Source organism: Loxodonta africana, chromosome 2 (genome assembly GCF_030014295.1).
Source record: "Loxodonta africana isolate mLoxAfr1 chromosome 2, mLoxAfr1.hap2, whole genome shotgun sequence".
NCBI classification, from domain to species: domain Eukaryota; kingdom Metazoa; phylum Chordata; class Mammalia; order Proboscidea; family Elephantidae; genus Loxodonta; species Loxodonta africana.
This window is the reverse complement of record NC_087343.1, coordinates 203,726,971-203,740,196: the sequence shown is the minus strand read 5'-3', so window position 1 is coordinate 203,740,196 and position 13,226 is coordinate 203,726,971. Positions and strand designations below refer to the sequence as shown.

Below are 13,226 nucleotides of genomic sequence, written 5' to 3'. Positions count from 1 at the left end.
CTGTGTGCTTTAACCACTGTGCCACCAGGGCTCCTTACGGTAGATATAGTTTACACTAAAGGAGGGAAGACTATTAAAATGATAATGACAACAAAAAGTGATAGATGTTATAAGGGTATAAATACAGTATTTTATGCCATAAAACTTTATTCTTATTTTTTTCATGATTGATTTAATTATTTCTGTATCTTTATAATTTTGAAAGAATTAATATTTTTGTGTTATAGGTTGTCAGTATTAGAGTTTTAATGTGTTGTTTATAAAAAATTTGGTTACATACATTGTAGCATTGGCATACGAATAGACAGCGGAATGAAACATAATAGAAAACTAGGAATAGCCCCAACTGAATTGTAAATTAGTATATGATAAAAGCAGCACCTCAAAACAGTGGGGACAAGAGAGAACATTTTAATAAGCAGTATTAAAAAAGCTATGTAGCCCTCCCTCCTTCGCAAAAAGATGCTTCTGCTCATGGAAGAGCTCCTGGCTGGGGGATGGGGTTTTGGGCCTCCAAGTTACTGTGGGAGGAAGAGCATGAGGAGGTCAAGAAGGAGTCTGGCTTTCCGTACAGTCGGATCACCCACCTCTACAGCCGATTCACCAGCCTGGACAAAGGAGAGAATGAGACTCTCAGCCAGGAAGATTTCCAGCAATTTCCAGTGAATTCCAGAACTTGCCATATACCCACTGGGGGACCGGATCACCAATGCCTTCTTTCCAGAGGGAGAGGACCAGGTAAACTTCCATGGATTCATGAGAACTCTGGCTAATTTCCAGACCATTGAGAATAATGAAAAGAGCAAAGATGTGAATGGACAAAAACCACTCAACACCCAAAGCAACAAACTGCATTTTCCTTTTCCATTATATAATTTGGAAAAAGACAGGCGCTCTTGCAGTGAGCTGTTACAGGTGCAACACATGATGAATATCTCGGATGAGCAGCTGCGCAGCATTGCAGACAGAACCATCCAGGAGGCTGATCAGACTGGGGACAGTGCCCTGTCTTTCACAGAATTTGTTAAGGTTTTGGAAAAGGTAGACTTAGAACAGAAAATGAACATCTGTCTTCTTCACTAAACGACTGAGACCAAACTTTCCCTTGTTTTTTAGTGTTTGAGAACTGGAAATTGAGAGTCCTCCTATCCACCAGCCCCACCCCACCTCCACCCCATCATTTCCCTTCTCCCAAAGTACTACTACTGCATGACCTTCAGATATGATCTGTCAACACAAACCTGCCTTTGGTGTAAACAAGACATTACAGAATGGTACACCCAGCCCATTTCTTCTCAGTATGTATTCACTGGTTCTCCATTTACATGTCCATCCAGTCTGAGAAAGTGAGAGAAGGAGTCATGCCAAGTACCTGCCAGCAAAGCTCTTTAACTGGATGTCAACGGTAGCTCTGCTGCCTTTACTCTAGCTAAGCTCCAGCATGCTCCTTCATCCTCTTTTTTAATATGTCCTTTACTTCCTACTTCTCTGTCACCCAACATACCATCCACTTAGGCTGTCAGTCTCCCTGCTTTTTATTAAGCCTCAGAACCCCCTTCTATTCTACTTGGCACCCCAAGCTATGCCTGTTAAATATGTTTCTGACTCAGCAGGATTGTTTGGTGGCCTGGCAGTTTTTCTCTACCTTCACTTGTAAATGGGTCTGGGATGTTGCCTCTCCAGGAGCTTTTTGGTAACCAGCACTTCTCTCAGAAGAATGTGACCCTCTCTTGGTTCCCTACACCCTGTTCTGTCATTAAAGAGCTGCTAGATGGAGATGTTCTTGAAAAGTGATGGTCTTGGTGAGAGGTATAAAGCCAAGTCTTCTGGGTGGCTTGGCCAGGTCACTGTGTCTGGCTTCTGATTCTCAGCATACATACCGATGTGACTACTCTTGTTAGTGCAGTATTGACTCTTCAGAAAACAGCCATATGCCTGGATTTTTGCTTAGTTTGGGGGCACTGTCACCACCAGAATGGCTGTTCTGAGAATACTCTTAGGGACTTTCTCGTGGCTTTTTTGAGAAACTTCGGGTACACTATAAAGTATCCCGTATTCATACCTCTGCAGCATGGTTTATGCTTCAGTGTTACGTGCATTGGAATATTTTTCATTTCACCTTTCCAAGTAGAAAGATTAGTGTTAAGGAAGTGCCTAACTTATCCCAGTCCAGAGGTTTAAAGATTGTCCTCAGTGCCTTGACATTTTGCACAAAATTCTTTATGAATTTTACACTTAGAAAATGACTATACTACAGAGTATTGAATGTGTTGTTAACATTAGCTGCCTGGTTATATTGGCTTCCTAGCTTCTCATGCAGACCACTGCTAATCCCTCAGAAACAAGGAGCTGCATTGGTAACCTGAGTTGGCATTACAGGCCTTTGAGCAAGTCAGAACAACTTATCTCCAAAATCAGCTTAGTTTAGACCACACTGAATCAGGCTGTTGCTGTCCTAACATCTGTCTGTATGAATCTGTTCATCTATGTATCTGCCCTTGGCTGACTTTCTTTGACTCAATGCTTGTTTGCTCACTCCCTCCCTCCCTTCCTTCTTTCCTTGCTTTGGAAGGTGATCTAGGATGTACACACAATTCTTTAAGAAGATAATTGCTAAAGAATGCCACTGCAAAGAGATGGGAAGGGATAGGGAGCAGGGGAATGGCCAGACTGGATGGCTGAAGTATAAATGAATGATGAATTCTTTATGAAGTATCAGCCTGATTTTGTGATCAACTGATGTAATGGAGGAATTGTATTAAAGGGAAGAATTGTCTGATGCTGATCTGTTAGAAAGGTACTTCAGAGGGTCCTTTACTTACATATTTAAAATCCCTAAGGTTATGGATTTTCCCCCTTTCGGCTGTATAGCAAACTGTTTTAATCCATCGTTGTGCCCTATTGTTCCATTAAAATTGTATTTTTCAATTCATCAATAAATACTTGTGGCTGAAAAAAAAGAAAGAAAGCTATGTAGTCATATGGAACGGGATAAAATTGGGTCAGTTTTTCTAATTATATCCCAGGATAAATTCCAAATAGATCAGAGATTTATATATATATATAAAATTAAACTATACCAAACCAAACCAAAGCCATTGCCATCGAGTTGATTCCAACTCATAGCAGCCCTATAGAACAGAGTAGAACTGCCCCATAGGTTTTCCAAGGAGCTTCTAATGGATTTGAACTGCCGACCTTTTGGTTAGCAGCCATAGCTCTTAACCACTATGCCACCAGGGTTTCCTGAAGCCATACAAGTACAAAAAAAAAAAAAAAAAAAGCTCCATAACATAGGAATAGAGAAAACCTCCCGAAGACTCATAATTCAGAAACAAGGAAATTATTGATAAATATAATTACATAAAAGTCAAAACCTTTTGGCTGATAAACACACAGACTATAAGCTAAATAAAAAAGAAAAGTGATAAGCTAGGGAAACTATATAACACCTAAATAAGTAACACCCCTAATATAAAAAAATAAATAAATAAAAAGAGCTATAAATAGAGAAGAAAAACTGGAACACGCTATAGCAAGAGAAATGTGCTGGAGAAATGAACAATTCACAGAAAAATAAATGTAAATGACTTAATCATACGAAAAGATGCCCACAATGAGAAAAATGCAAAGTATAACTCTGTGATACCATTTCCCCCTTTTTCTTCTTTTTGTTGTTTTAAAAAATATGAATAGCACATTTGCCAGCTCACCATTTTTCAAGTTACAATTAAATAAAACCAATTACATCAATCATGTTGTGCAACCATCACCAATAATCGTTGCTAAATTTTCCATCCTCATAAACAAAAACTCCATATTACCTAAATAGTGGTTTCCCCCTCTACTTGTCCCTCGCTCCCCTAGTAACCACTATTAAACTCTAATCTCTATATAGTTGCCATTTTCCACTCTTAGGTTTGCAAGAAATTCAGAACACTTGTATGACAACACATTCTGATTCATTGCTGGTAGAAATATAAAATGGTACAAAACATATGGAAGGAAATTTGGCAACAGCTAACAAAATCACACACCTTTGACCTAACAATCTCCACAGTTGGAAAACTATGAAAAGATTTATGCACAAGTCTATCTGTTATAGCATTATTTGTAATAATAAAAGACTAGAAGCAACCAAAATGTCCATCATTAGGACATTACTTAAATACATTATATTTACTGAGACAATGGAATACTGCATAAAAATGGAAGAGGAAAATCACTATACAGCACTGTGGAGTGTTTTCCAGGATACATTGTTAAAAGAAGAAAGCAAGGGGAAGAAAAATGTGTACATATGCTTCCATTTATCTTTAAAAAAAAAAAAGGAAGTTATTTTTTTAATCAATAAATTAAGGGATAGACAGTAAATGTTCAAAAAATGGTTACCTATGGGGAAGAGAGAAGAGTGAAGGGAAGGGAAGACAGGGTTAGCAGCTCAACTCCTTTACTTATACCTTGTTTTATAAATATGACTTTGAAACTGCATAAATATTTTACATAATTTTAAAACAAAAATAAACTTTAAAATGCAATCTCTAAGTCAAAAAGAAAATAGAACAAAGAAACCTAACTCTGTACCTAGTCGGTAGCATAAACTACACAGAGAGAAACTATTCAAATTGACTTTAAAACAGTAATTTAACCTTACCCTAGTGACACATACACACTGCAAAAAAATTAAAAGCCATTGTCGGAATCATATGGTTAGTATTGGTACTATTACTCTGAGACTTTTGAGAACCAGGATTTCCACAGTAGAAAAATAAAAATAAATATGTAAAATATGAGGTTAATAAAAAAAAACCTGTAGTCCTAGATTTGAATTGGAAGTATCAATATGAAATCATGATGCATTTTATCTCAAAAAAAAAATTAATATCACCCAGTTCTGTCTACTGAAAAGTCCTTGAAACAATTACCAACCCAGTAACAGTGAGCACCTCCAGAACCCAGATGGTGATTCTCCAAATATTATTTTGTTCTAAAAGGAACCAATGCTTTTTAGAGAATTGGCTGATTCCAAACCTGAGGAACAAAGGTGCTAAGTGATCCTGAAATAGTTTGTTATATCGGAAAGTAAGGAGGTTATCAAAGACTACTAGGGTTGTGTTAACAGTATTCAGGAGCCAACCTGAAGAGTCTCCAACTGGTAAAAGATGAAACAGTTGAGCATCAATATATATAATGAAATGGATAAAAATGCACCAAATATGCTTAAATTCATGACTTCATAATCCCAGTAAAACCATAACACTTGACAAAACAAACATTAATTAAAGAATGCTAGGGAGGAGGTGGGGCCAAGATGGTGGAGTAGTCAGATGCTTCCAGTGATCCCTCTTACAATAAAGACCTGGAAAAGCAAGTGAAATGATTATATTTATGAAAAGCTAGGAGCCCTGAACATCAAAGGCAAAGTTAGAACACAGACTGAGCATCAGGGAGAGGGCGAGATGGTTCAGAAGCGAAGAGGAGTTATCGGACCTGAATCTCCAGGAACGCTCAGACACCATTCCCTGGAGCAACTGCAGCAGGGCTGACAGTAGGGTTCCAGATGTGGTTTCCTCAGGGAAAAACAGTGAGCCACACAGCTTAGTCACACCTCTGAAGCCAGAGAATAATGACGCTTCCAGCAAAAGCTAAGTACTTGCATTTATTTTACTGTGGCCCCAGCCCCCAAGGTGGCATCAGTGGCTTCGATTTCCCTGGGCCTGAGATGAGTTCTGCTGCATGCTCTGAGCCATTCTCCCTGCCTTGAAGAAGGAATAAATTCACAATTGAGGGAAATAGTAATCTTCCAGCTCCTCTAAGCTGGGGAGCTCAGGACAGAAGCAGCTCCTGTCCAGTTATAAATGGTCCATAGACTTTGAATACCTTTGCCCCTGCATAGACCTGTGTGGGCCAGTTCCAGGAGAATAGGCCATTGTTGGCAGACTGCGACTGTTTTAGCTGTGCGTTTGATGTTTGACACCACTTTGCCTATGAAATAGGGTCCTCAGCTACCCACATTAGGAGTCTAATGACTGGTGACTCTGCCTACATCACCTAACTACCCACAACAGTGGTCCAAGGGTAAGTGGTACCTCTCAGTCCTTATGACCAAAACATTGGGTGCCCACCTACCTGTAGACTCTAGGGAACAAGGACACACTTTCCTCACACTTGAGGGATGGTTGTCAGCCCTCTGCCTTGTTCGGAGTATGACCCCTTGCTGCAAAAAGATACCTGTGCCTACACCAATCACCCCTGCCCCCCTAAGACCGTAGGACGGAGCCTGTACCACACACTTGATGACCAACTACCTGGACACCTGAGCTGAATCCATACAAGAAAAGTGAGTGGACTCCAAGACTCATATACCTGGTGACAACTCTAGCCATCTGTCTGGTGACAGGACGTTAGACCTTCAAAGGCTGAAATAACCAAGCTAGCTCACTCAAGCAGCCTATTTGGGCATATCAACACAAAACAAAGTGAGAAGCTAGGATAGAATAAGGAAACATAAAATAAATTAAAACAATAATTTTAAGAGCATCTAGGGTTAAACAATAAGGCATCTACAATGGAGAGTCAAAAGAATAAGCACAGACTACTCAGCAGAAACCGTGCAGGCAAGAAGGCAAGGAGATGACCTATATAAAGCACTGAAGATAAAAAATTGCCAGCCAAGAATCATACATCCAGCAAAACCGTCTCTCAAAAATGAAGGCAAGGAAAATGAGACTGATGAAGAACAAGCTCCTTGGATCAAGTCAACACATGAGACTACGTTGGCATCTCCTGTCTGGAGGGGAGATAAGAGGGCAAAGGTGGCCAGAAGCTACCCGAATGTACATGAGGAGAGAGAGTGGAGGGAAGTACTGTGCTATCTCATCAGAGGGAGAGCAATTAGGAGTATATAACAAGGTGTATGTAAATTTTTGTATGAGAGACTGACCTGATTTGTAAACTTTCACTTAAAGCACAATAAAAATTAATTTTAAAAAAAGTGAAGGTTAAATTAGGACATTTCCAGATAAACAGAAGTTTAGGGAATTCCTAAAAACCAAAACAAAACTACAAGAAATACTAAAGGGAGTTCTCTGGTTAGAAAATCAATAATATCAGTTCTCAACCCACGACTAGAGCACAGGACAGAGCAACCAGATGTCAACCCAGATAGGAAACTCACAAAAATAAATCAAGATTAAAAAAAAAAAAAAGGCTCAAAATAGGGAAACAGTGATGTCACTATGTAAAAGAAGACAGCATTAAAACAATAAAGAGGAACTAAGAAATGTAGTCATAGATCTTTCATATGCAGAGAAAGTCAAGGCAATATAAAGAAATGAAAGTTAGGTTTAAACTTAGAAAAATAGGGGTACATATTAAGGTAACCACAAAGGAGACAAACTATACTACTCATCAAAATAAAATATAAGAAAAAAAATAAACTCAGCAAAAACAAAATTAACAACAATGAATAAGAAGAAAAGACAATATGTAAAGATAAACTACTCAGCACAAAAAATTAAGTGGGAAAAAGAAACCATCAACAACACACACAAAAAGACATCAAAATGACAGCACTAAATGCATACCTATTCATAATTACACTAAATGTAAATGGAGTAAATGCACCAATAAAAAGACAGAGAGTGACAGAATGGACAAAAAAAAATGATCCATCTATATGCTGCCTACAAGAGACACACCTTAGACGTGGAGACACAAAACTAAAAGTCAAAGGATGGAGAAAAATATCAAGCAAACAACAATCAAAAAAGAGCAGAAGTGGCAATATTAATTTCTGACCAAGTAGACTTTAAAGTCAAATCCACCACAAAGGATAAGGAAAGACACTATATACTGAAAAGAGACAATATACCAGGAGAATATAACCATATTAAATATTTATGCACCCAATGACAGCTGCAAGATATATAAAACAAACTGTAACAGCATTGAAAAGTGAGATAGACAGCTTCGAAATAATACTAGGAGACTTCAACACACCCCTTTCAGTGCAGGACAGGACATGCAGAAAAAAGCTCAATAAAGACACAGAAGATCTAAATGCCACAATCAACCAACTTGACCTCATAGACATATACAGGACACTCCACCCAACAGCAGCCAAGTATACATTCTCTTCTAGCACACATGGAACATTCTCTAGAAGAGACCACATGTTATCATAAAGCAAACCTTAGCAGAATCCAAAGCATTGAAATATTACAAAGCATCTTCTCTGACCATAAGGCCGTAAACATAGAAATCAATGACAGAAAAAGCAGGGAAAAGAAAGCAAACACTTGGAAACTGAACAATACCCTGCGCAAGAAAGACTGGGTTACAGAAGACATTAAGGATGGAATAAAGAAATTCATAGGATCCAATGAGAATGAAAACACTTCCTATCAGAACCTTTGGGACACAGCGAAAGCAGTGCTCGTAGGTCAATTTATTTTAAAAAGAAGAAAATTCAAAGAATTTCCCTACGACTTGGACAAATAGAAAGACTAACAAAAGAAACCCTCAAGCACTAGAAAACAGGAAATAATAAAAATTAAAGCAGAATTAAATGAAACAGGAAAACAATTGAAACAGTTAACAAGACCCAAAGCTGGTTCTTTCAAAAAATTAAAATTGATAAACCATTGGCCAAACTGACAAAACAAATACAGGAGAGGAAGCAAATAACCCAAATAAGAAATGAGATGGGCAATATCACAACAGACACAACTGAAATTAAAAGAATCATATCAGATTACTATGAAAAATTGTACTCTAACAAATTTGAAAACCTAGAAGAAATGTATGAATTTCTAGAAACATACTACCTACCTAAACTAATACAAACACAAGTAAAACTACTAAATAAACCCATAACAAAAGAAGAGATTGAAAATGTAATTTAAAAACTCCCAACAAAAAAAGCCTCAGCCCCGATGGCTTCACTGGAGCCAGACTTTCCACCAGACTTTCAGAGAGATTTAACATCACTACTATTAAAGGTATTTCAGAGCGTGGAAAAAGAATACTCCCAAATTCATTCTGTTAAGCCAGCATATCCCTCGTACCAAATCCAGGTAAACACACTACAAAAAAAAAAGGAAATTATAGACCTATATTCCTCATGAACTTAGGTGCAAAAATCCTCAACAAAATTCTAGCTAACAACATACCAAAAGAATAATGTACCATGACCAAGTGGGATTCAGGTATGCAGGGATGGTTCAACATTAGAAAAACAATCAATGTAATCCATCATATAAATAAAACAAAAGACCAAGGCTACATGATCTTATCAATTGATGCAGAAAAGGCATTTGACAAAGTCCAACACCCATTCATGATAAAAACTCTCAGCAAAATACGAATAGAAGGAAAATTCAACATAATAAAGGGCATTTATTCAAAACCAATAGCCAACATCATCCTAATGGAAAGAGCCTGAAAGCATTTCCCCTTGAGAACAGGAACCAGAAAAGGATGATGTTTATCACCACTCTTATTCAACATTGTGCTGGAAGTCCTAGCCAGAGCAATTAGCCTAGATAAAGAAGTAAAGGGCATCCAGATTGGTAAGGAAGAAGTCAAAGTATGTCTATTTGCAGATGACATGATCTTATACACAGAAAACCCTAAAGAACCCTCAAGAAAACTACTGAAACTAATAGAAGAGCTCAGCAGAGTATCAGGACAAAAGATAAACATACAAAAATCAGTAGGATTCTTCTACACCAACAAAAAGAACATCACCAAATCATACCATTTACAATAGCCCCAAAGATGGTAAGATACTTTGGAATAAATCTAAGTAGAGATGTAAAAGACCTATACAAAGAAAACTACAAAACACTACTGCAAGAAACCAAAAGAGACCTACAGAAATGGAAAAACATACCTGGGTCATGGATAGGAAGACTTAACATTGTAAAAATGTCTATTCTACCAAAAGCGATCTATAGATACAATGCAATTCCAATCCAAATTCCAATGACATTTTTTAATGAAATGGAGAAACAAATCACCAACTTCATACAGAAGGGAAAGAGGCCCTGGATAAGAAAGCATTACTGAAACAGAAGAACAAAGTGGGAGCCCTCACTCTACCTGATTTTAGAACCTATCATACCACCACAGTAGTCAAAACAGCCTGGTACTGGTACAACAACAGATACATAGACCAATGGAACAGAACTGAGAATCCAGACACGAATCTCATATGAGCAGCTGATATTTGACAAAGGCCCGAAGTCAGTTAATTGGGGAAAAGACAGCCTGTTTAACAAATGGTGCTGGCATAACTGGATCTCCATCTGCAAAAAAAATGAAACAAGACCCATACCTCACACCATGCACAAAAACTAACTCAAAACAGATCAAAGACCTAAACAGAAAATCAATCTAAAATGATAAAGATCATGGAAGAAAAAATAGGGACAAAGCTAGGAGCCCTAATACGTGGCATAAACAGTTTACAAAACATTACTAACAATGCACAAATTCCAGAAGAGAAGCTAGATAACTGGGAGCTCCTAAAAATCAAACACCTATGCTCATCTAAAGGCTTCACCAAAAGAGTAAAAAAACTACCTAAGCAATGGGAAAAAGTTTTTAGCTATGACATTTCTGATCAGCGTCCAATCTCTCAAATCTGTATGATACTGCAAAAACTCAACAACAAAAAGACAAATAACCCAATTAAAAAATGGGCAAAGTATATGAACAGATGCTTCACTAAAGAAGACATTCAGGTAGCTAACAGACACATGAGTAAATGTTCAGGATCACTAGCCATTAAAGAAGTGCAAATCAAAACTACAATGAGATACCATTTCTCCCCAACGAGGCTAGCATTAATCCAAAAAACACAAAATAATAAACGTTGGAGAGGCTGCGGAGAGATTGGAACACTTATACACTGATGGTGGGAATGTAAAATGGTACAACCACTTCGGAAATTGATTTGGTACTTCCTTAAAAGGCTAGAAATAGAACTGCCATACAATCCAGCAGTCCCACTCTTTGGAATATATCCTAGAGAAATAAGAGCCTTTACATGAACAGATATGTGCACACACATGTTCACTGCAGCACTGTTTACAATAGCGAAAAGATGGAAGCAACCAAGGTGCCCACTGATGGATGAATGGAGAAATAAATTATGGTATATTAACACAATGGAATACTATGCATTGATAAAGAACAATGATGAATCCCTGAAACGTTTCATAACATGGAGGAACCTGGAAGGCATTATGGTGACTGAAATTAGTCAGTTGCAAAAAGACAAATATTGTATGAGACCACTATTATAAGAACTCAAAAAATAGTTTAAACAGAGAAGAAAATATTCTTTGATGGTTATGAGAGTTGGGAGGGAGGAAGGGAGGGGGTATTCACTAATTAAGTAATAGACAAGAAGTATTTTAGGTGAAGGGAAGGACAACACAGAATACAGGAGAGGTAAGCACAACTGGACTAAGCCACATGCAGAGAAGTTTCTTGAATAAACTGAACACTTCGAAGGCCAGCATACCAGGGTTGGGGTTTAGGGACCATGGTTTCAGGGGACATCTAGGCCAGTTGGCATAATAAAATCTATTAAGAAAACATTCTGCATCCCACTTTGGGGAGTGGCATCTGGGGTCTTGAACGCTAGGAAGCGGCCATCTAAGATGCATCAATTGATCTCAACCCACCTGGAGCAAAGGAGAATGAAGAACACCAAAGACACAAGGTAATTATGAGCCCAAGAGACAGAAACCAGAAACTACATCAGCCAGAGACCAGAACTAGATGGTGCCTGGCTACAACTGAAGACTGCCCTGACAGGGAACACAACAGAGAACCCCTGAAGGAGCAGAAGAGCAGTGGGATGCAGACCTAGAATTCTCGTAAAAGGACCAGACTTAATGGTCTGATTGAGACTAGAAAGACCCCAGAGGTCATGGTCCCCAGACCTTCTGTTAGCCCAAGACAGGAACCATTCCCAAAGCCAACTCTTCAGACAGGAATTGGACTGGTCTATGTGATAGAAAATTATATGTGGACATCGTTGTCTTTTTCCTAATCTTAAGGAACATGTTCCCAGTCGTCCTCCATCAAGTATGATGGGCTTTTCATAAATGCCCTTTATCAAGTTCAGAAATTTCCCTTCTTATCTTTTTGAGGCTTTTATCATGAAAAGTTGCTGGATTTTGTCAAACACCTTTTTTGCATTGACTGAGACGAATATGTGGTTGTTTTTCTTTGTTCTATTGATGTGGTGTATTACACTGATTGATTATCTAACCTGGGAAAAATCTCAAGTTATTATGGTGTATAATCCTTTAAATATACTTTTGGATTAGGTTTGATAATACTTTCTGAGTATTTTTGCATCTATATTCATCAGGGATGTTGGTCTGTAGCTTTCTTTTCTTGTGTTGTCTGTCTGGTTTTGGTAACAAGATGATGCTCAGGGCTTCTTTTTAAAAAAAAAAAAAGCTTTATTGGAGTACAATTGGCATACAATAATACATAAGATGAGTTAAGGAGAATTCCCTCTTCTTGATTTATTGGAAAAGTTTAGGAAAGATTAGCATCACTTCTGTAAATGTTTGGTAGAATTCCTCAGTGAAGCATTCTTGTCCTGGAATTTTCTTTCATGGAAGGTTTTTGAGTACTGTTTTGATCTCTTCACTTGTCACGGAGTTTTTAAGGTCTGCTTGAGTTAATGTAGCAAGTTTATGTGTTTCGAGGAATTTGTCCATTTCATCTACATTATGTACCTTTTTGGTATACAGTTGTTCATAATATTCTCTTATGATCATTTTTATTTCTGTAGGTACAGTTGAAATGTCTCCACTTTCATTTCTAACTTTAGATATCTGCATCGTCTCCCTTTTTTGTCAATCTAGGTAAAGGTTTATTGGTTTTATTGATCCTTTCAAAAAACCAACTTCTGCTTTCACTGATTTTTTTCCATTGTTTTTGTGTTCTCTATTTCATTTCTGTCTGCACTGTTCTATGTTATCTTCTTCCTTCTGGTTGGGGTTTGGTTTGCTCTTCTTTTCCTAGGTCCTCAAGTTTTTTGGTTAGGTTTTTGTTTGTGATTTTTCTTCTTTTTTAATATAAGCATTTATGGCTATAAATTTTTCCCTCTGAGCACTGCTTTCTCTCTGTCCCATAGATTTTGATAATTGTGCTTCCATTTTCCTTCATTTCTACATGTTTTCTGATTTCCCTTT

General features: G+C 37.8%; 1 pseudogene; it reads left to right on the top strand.

The window, feature by feature from the left end:
- The first annotated feature begins 446 nt into the window (after positions 1 to 446).
- On the top strand, positions 447 to 1,181 carry LOC135230461 (calcineurin B homologous protein 1-like; annotated as a pseudogene).
- Positions 1,182 to 13,226: the final 12,045 nt, after the last annotated feature.